The sequence below is a fragment of the Triticum urartu genome, chromosome 4 (genome assembly GCF_003073215.2).
Source record: "Triticum urartu cultivar G1812 chromosome 4, Tu2.1, whole genome shotgun sequence".
NCBI lineage: Eukaryota > Viridiplantae > Streptophyta > Magnoliopsida > Poales > Poaceae > Triticum > Triticum urartu.
This window is the reverse complement of record NC_053025.1, coordinates 196,134,497-196,141,470: the sequence shown is the minus strand read 5'-3', so window position 1 is coordinate 196,141,470 and position 6,974 is coordinate 196,134,497. Positions and strand designations below refer to the sequence as shown.

Genomic DNA, 6,974 nt, shown 5'->3' with positions numbered 1-6,974 from the left:
GGTCCTAAGGTCCAACTTTTACATATAAAACATTTTTATATGAATTACAGAATAAAAGATATAGTAAAAATACTCATCTTAACATTTAAATCAAAACTAAATTTTAATTTGCCCAAAAGTGAGATTTTATAATTTCATAAAAATGTACATGTTTCAATGAATCCGGGGATATCTTATTTGTCAAAATCGGACATACAATTTGGGAGATATGAATTTCCGAAGTTTGATATTTTCTGAAAAGAAAGAATTACGGGATTTAGAGAGAGCTCACCGGAGTTGGTCGCCGGAGTTGGGGAATAAGGTTGCCGGAGTTGTGGAAGAAACTCCCTGACATCAAGTAGAAGGAGGACGGCGAAGATGTCGATGAGGGAAGTCCGTTGGGCAATGTCCCGGGCTCGGTCTAGTCCCGTGGCGGCGTGGAGCGGCCGCCGGAGCTGCTGAACTCCGACGAGCAATTGATCGGGATGGGGAGGGAGATAGCTCCCGAAAGAAGAGGGCTTCGGACAAGGAGAACCTGGGAGACTCCTTGGGCTTTTATAGAGGGTCAGGGGGAGCCAGAGAAGAGCGGGGCATCGTCGGATTTAAGGGCGTTAATGGCAGCAGTTACCTATGGTTCTAATGGCCATTAGGGGGGATTAGGGCGCACTAATGGAGGGGAGGGGTCGAGGGAGGAGAGGGGAACCGGTTCTGGAGGTTAGTGGGTTGGGAGAGGAAGAGGAGGGAAGGAAGAGGTGGAGGCGCCATGGATGTAGCCTCTGTTCGTGTTCCTGTGAACATGAACAAGGAGGAAGAAGAAGCGTGCGCGTATGGGCCTTTGTGGAAGAAATTGGCCCAAAGGAAAAAGGCAAGGAAAGAAAAAAATACAAAAACAAGGTGAGCTGTACTGCTGTTGTCTCGCGCTTGTCCGAGATTTTGAGAGAGAAATATACTGGGTCAAGCTAGATAGTTTAGGAATTAGGATTGAAATATAATTACGTACATAAGTATGTGCACAAAAAGTTACTTAAAACAAATAATAAAAATGTTTACATTAGTGCCAACATTATTTAGAGTCCAAGAAAATTAGTCTCCGAATTTAATAAAATTAAGTTTGTTCACAAACTACCCTTCACACTTTATGGACATAATTGAAATAATCAAAAATTCAGTTTAGAGTTCTGCAAATTCGCGAAATGATATTATGCAGTACTAAATATTTCCAAATATATTTTGGAGAAGTCACATTATCTCCTCTCATTAAATTTGTTGGAAATATTTAAATGGCATTAAAATTTCAAATGAGATTCAGTTTCTAATGGAACTCCAAAATTCAATGAACTTCAAATGATTTTTTTATCCACCACATTTGAGAAAGTCATTTTATTCTCACTCCATTTTTATTTGCTGTTTCAAAATATTTCGTAGGTGTCCAAAAGAAAAGCAATTGGGTGAAATATTTGAAACAAGAATCAAAAGGTTTTAATTTCCCATGAAAATCATAGCAATTCACTCAATAATATCTTATTATTAACATTCCAAAATTTGGAAAAATTTCGGATGTTACAAACTACCACCCTTAAAAGAAATCTCGTCCTCGAGATTTGCAGGGGCTAGCAAGAAATAGGTTAGGGTTTGGGTTCCTTGGGTTACTTCCCTGGGGTTTGGTCATAGCAGCTGCAGGTTTGTGGTTTATCCTTTTCGCTACTTGTCCTGAGGGAACATCTTCTCTTATATATAAGTCTTGCCTTCTAGTTAACATTCCTGTGTCTGAGACTCTTGGCACCATTCTTGAGTCCTCACCGATCTGTCGTATGACCCAATTATCATTCCAGGGTGTTCGGAAACTACCACCCTCAAAAACAAACTTGTGGGGGTTCCATAATTTCTTAATTCCATGATGGTTCTTCCTCGAGTTTATGTGGTCTAGAACTGGGCTTTCCTCAAAAGAAAAAGTCTTTCTCATAATCCATAGACACCAAAACTACTACCGAGACTCTCATGGTGGTCGAAAGCTTCTGATAGAACTCCTTCATGTTCCTTCCTTACCATACCATCTACGTTAGGCATTTGAGCCTATCTATAAGCGTAATACGTCTTACCATTCTATGGTTTTAGGCTTGCGCAACGACACTCTTCTTAGGGTTGAAGTCTCTCCGGTTTACCAATCACACATAGGAAAGTATAAAATGAGAGTCTCCGGTATGGGGGCCAATCCATCCCGTACTCAAATCATTACTTCATATGTAGACAGGTGAACCGCGTGTTCTAATACTCGGTCTTCCTCACTCCTCTTAAAGAGGTCTTCCCTGCAAATCTAATAAAATGTCTTTGGGTGGCGTTAATCCTACACAGGTTGTGTTAAACTTGCATCCGTACATAACGGAATTTTCCTTGAATCTTCACTTGTTTTCTTAGGATGCCGTCTGTCAAGACGAGATTGAAATAGAGATTCTTGAATTGTTCCCATATCATTGCCTTTGGAATTCATTGATGGCTATACACATCTCCAGCCAAGTATCAACCTCTCGAATGAAATATGTGAAGCATATTTGACCTTCTTCTTTGGTTTTACCTTGGCGTCTTTCTTTCTATATTATGAATCCATTCTTCTGCTTCTGAAGGTGTTACTTGGCCTATCAAAATAATTCCATCCATCGATGGGGTTTAAGAGGTTTGGAGAGATGAGGTGGGTCTTTAGATAAAAGGAGAGATAGATACCAACACAACAATCATCAAACAACATTTATTTATAACGTTTATAATAGGCTCGTTTCTATGGTTTCGTCATCAAGTCTTCATTTCTTTGGTTCTTGAAAGTCTTCTATGCTTGAAGGTACTCCCTTATGAAGGTATTCCATTACATCTTCCGTAACTCACATCTCTCAAGGTTGAATAAATAATACATACCTACGGAGTTCGTAAATAACATAAAAATTTTAATCACCCAATTCAAATGACAACCAAAATCAAATCAGGGATGAAGAACTCCAAGAAAACTCCAAAATCACTCATAGATTTCACACAAACAATTCCTATGGCACCTCCTCAACATAAGTTGGCATGGTTGGGTACACTAGTCGCACTCTTTCATTTATTTCACAACTCTCATGGTGAGCTTGGATATTATTAGAATTATGTGGGATATATTATGACAGGTGTAAACTTCAGCTTCTTCATAGCAATCTTAGTCTTGAGTGTCTTCGGTTCTTCTTCAACCTCTTGGATGCAAACTTCAGTATTGGAGACGCCTTATAATAGCATCATTTCCATGAATTAAACCTTTAGTCTTTGAAAATCCATGCGACATATCATTGTCAAAGTCACTGGAGTCTAGAAGGTTGGTCATCTAAGTTTTTTGAAAGCAGATGAGAACTTAGTAAAGAAAAGAAGAGGGTATGAGAATGCTATTAATACTATGGAAAATATAAGTTATTCCGATCAAGGTCATCTTGTTTCTAAGCCATTTTCTAGGGTCACGCACTACAGTCAACGTATGCTCTGATACCATTTTGTAACGACCCGGATTTGGCAAAATCCAAGTCTCTGTGCTTACTGTGCTATCCCTGGATCATAGTTAGCACACATAGTAACAAGAATGAATATCAGTAACACATACATCATGTAACTACAACGATACATCCAGAATAAAAAAATACATACCATTGGCACAGCTCAATGCTGGCACATAATACAGCGGAATTATACATAGTCGCTAATTCAAGGCTCCATCAACGCCACTGGGCTCGTTGAGTGTAGACAGTAACCTAATGTCTCTTAATCTGTAGAGATCTACACATGACAGGTGCAGGTGAGTACGTGGAATGTAGTCGCAAGTTGCAAAGAAAAGTTTAACAAGATATATATGTAGGGTAAGTATTGGTGGAGATTTTATTTGCATAAAGCCAATTTTTTCTCCTATACTAAATTTTATAAACTTCTTTTGAAATAGAAATAGTTTTTAGTAAAAATAAATAAATAGGAGTGAGACACTTGGATATACGCACCAGTGCTCATTCTCCAAAATAGTTTAAATCACACATAGGTTTAAAGTGAAACACATTCCCTGTGCTCAATCCTCAGCCTATTCCCATATATCAGAGTTTTAGAAAAGAGAGGGGAGATTCTTCTTCAGTCCAGTCTTCAGTTGCTCAAATTTGTCCGTAATCGGGGGCACGGCTAATCAATTAGGTTTAACCCTCTGCAGAGGTCGTACACGTTCCCCACATGACACAACCAACCCCGTTTATCGATACACACTTGGGTGTACGACTAGGAGGAGGTTGTGACGAAGCCTTTCCGTAACAGCCCCCTATACCACCAAGCCGCCCGCAACTTCGGCACGAAGGCCTCTCTCCGACGGCGGTCCTGGGGTAGGGTTTCCCGTTAGTACTAAGCTAAGCCAGAGCCCATAGTAGCATGCGGCTATACTGGAAGCTACATCAAACTGTACTTGGAAGATCTCAGTCCCCTGGACGGCAATCCCCACCAAAAACTTGTATGCAAGACCCCAGTCGGGCGCATTCACTGCAAGACCCCGATGGGCGCAATCACTTGTAGACGCTCCCGTCAATACCATTCCGCCCAGGGAATAGAAGTAAAATAGTATATAGTTTTGTTTTCCAAAAGTTTTCACAAAACGTTACCCCAAAAGAGGCAAGTTTAGAGGTTCAAAACAATTTTAGTTTTCATCCCACCCATTTTGTGCAAGCGTGGCCAAGCATGGTTGCAAGTCTTGAACCTATGGCTCTAGCTAGTAATAATACTTTGTAAAACTTTTATAAAACATGCATAGCATTAAAATACAAAGGATTATGCATAATATGAAAACATAGGTCAGAGCATGATCAATTTGCAACTTGCCTTCGGTTTTGCAGTAGGTTCTACCTCCTCGTAGAATTCACCTTCGCACTCGTCGTAATCTAACGCGATAAATAACTCAAGTAAGCCACTCGGCATATCCACATTCACATAACAATGAATCAAGCAAGCATTCAACATACAATAAAAAATCCAAATGAAGATCCAAATAACAACACAAATTATTCGGTTGCCACTATCATAATTTCTAGGGCATGGTTAGGGTTGATATAGGATCAGATGTAGTCTATGAAGAAAATATGACAATCATATTCTAGGATTGGTTAATATTGATACTAAGTGAGGATTTGGTTTTAAGGGTTGTGAGACCGGGTTCTACGACAACAAAGTCTATAATGGGTTCGATCGAAATATTTTGACTTGTGTTAAATGGAAATGGGTATGGCATAAGTTCAAGATAAGAGAATTAAATTCTTAATCTTGTAACTCCAAATTTTGTGGTGGTTTCAAATGACCAGAGAGGGTTTCTAGGGATTCATCTAAGAGATTTAACCTATAGTCAAATTCTAATTTAACAAAGTTATTAAACGATCATCAAAGAAGGTCAAACTAAGATGTTGATGTTAAAACTTCAACTAAACATTGCTGAAAATTCATGCAATGAGTTCTAACAGAAAGGTCAGGTCCTAAGGTCCAACTTTCATATATAAAACATTTTTATATGAATTACAGAATAAAAGATATAGTAAAAATACTCATCTTAACATTTAAATCGAAACTAAATTTTAATTTGCCCAAAAGTGAGATTTTATAATTTCATAAAAATGTACATGTTTCAACGAATCCGGGGATATCTTATTTGTCAAAATCGGACATACGGTTTGGAAGATATGAATTTCCGAAGTTTGATATTTTCTAAAAAGAAAGAATTACGGGATTTAGAGAGAGCTCACCGGAGTTGGTCGCCGGAGTTGGGGAATAAGGTCGCCGGAGTTGTGGAAGAAACTCCCTGACATCAAGTAGAAGAAGAACGTTGAAGATGTCGACGAGGGAAGTCCGTTGGGCAATGTCCCGGGCTCGGTCTAGTCCCGTGACGGCGTGGAGCGGCCGCCGGAGTTGCTGAACTCCGACCGAGCAATTGATCGGGATGGGGAGGGATATAGCTCCCGAAAGAAGAGGGCTTCGGACAAGGAGAACCTGGGAGACTCCTTGGGCTTTTATAGAGGGTTAGGTGGAGCCAGAGGAGAGCGGGGCATCGTCGGATTTAAGGGCGTTAATGGCAGCAGTTACCTATGGTTCTAATGGCCATTAGGGGGGATTAGGGCGCACTAGTGGAGGGGAGGGGTCGAGGGAGGAGAGGGGAACCGGTTCTGGAGGTTAGTGGGTTGGGAGAGGAAGAGGAGGGAAGGAAGAGGTGGAGGCGCCATGGATGTAGCATCTGTTCGTGTTCCTGTGAACATGAACGAGGAGGAAGAAGAAGCGTGCGCGTATGGGCCTTAGTGGAAGAAATTGGCCCAAAGGAAAAAGGCAAGGAAAGAAAAAAAATACAAAAACAAGGTGGGCTGTACTGCTGTTATCTCGCGCCTGTCCGAGATTTTGAGAGCTGGGTCAAGCTAGATAGTTTAGGAATTAGGATTGAAATATAATTACGTACATAAGTACGTGCACAAAAAGTTACTTAGAACAAATAATAAAAATGTTTACATTAGTGCCAACATTATTTAGAGTCCAAGAAAATTAGTCTCCGAATTTAAGAAAATTAAATTTGTTCACAAACTACCCTTCACACTTTATGGACATAATTGAAATAATCAAAAATTCAGTTTAGAGTTCTGCAAATTCGCGAAATGATAATTATGCAGTACTAAATATTTCCAAATATATTTTGGAGAAGTCACATTATCTCCTCTCATTAAATTTGTTGGAAATATTTAAATGGCATTAAAATTTCAAATGAGATTCAATTTCTAATGGAACTCCAAAATTCAAGGAACTTCAAATGATTTTTTTATCCACCACATTTGAGAAAGTCATTTTATTCTCACTCCATTTTTATTTGCGGTTTTAAAATATTTTGTAGGTGTCTAAAAAAAAGCAATTGGGTGAAATATTTGAAACAAGAATCAAAAGGTTTTATTTTCCCATGAAAATCATAGCAATTCACTCAATAATATTTT

The 6,974-nt window shown here is 39.3% G+C and overlaps 1 long non-coding RNA gene across 1 annotated transcript; it reads right to left on the bottom strand.

The window, feature by feature from the left end:
- Positions 1-4,839: 4,839 nt before the first annotated feature.
- LOC125553755 lies at positions 4,840-6,234 on the bottom strand. The gene is made up of 2 exons (XR_007304183.1): positions 5,751-6,234; positions 4,840-4,898 (listed from the first exon to the last, which is right to left on the bottom strand). It is a non-coding gene; the product is annotated as an uncharacterized LOC125553755 (long non-coding RNA).
- Between the last annotated feature and the right edge of the window lie 740 nt (positions 6,235-6,974).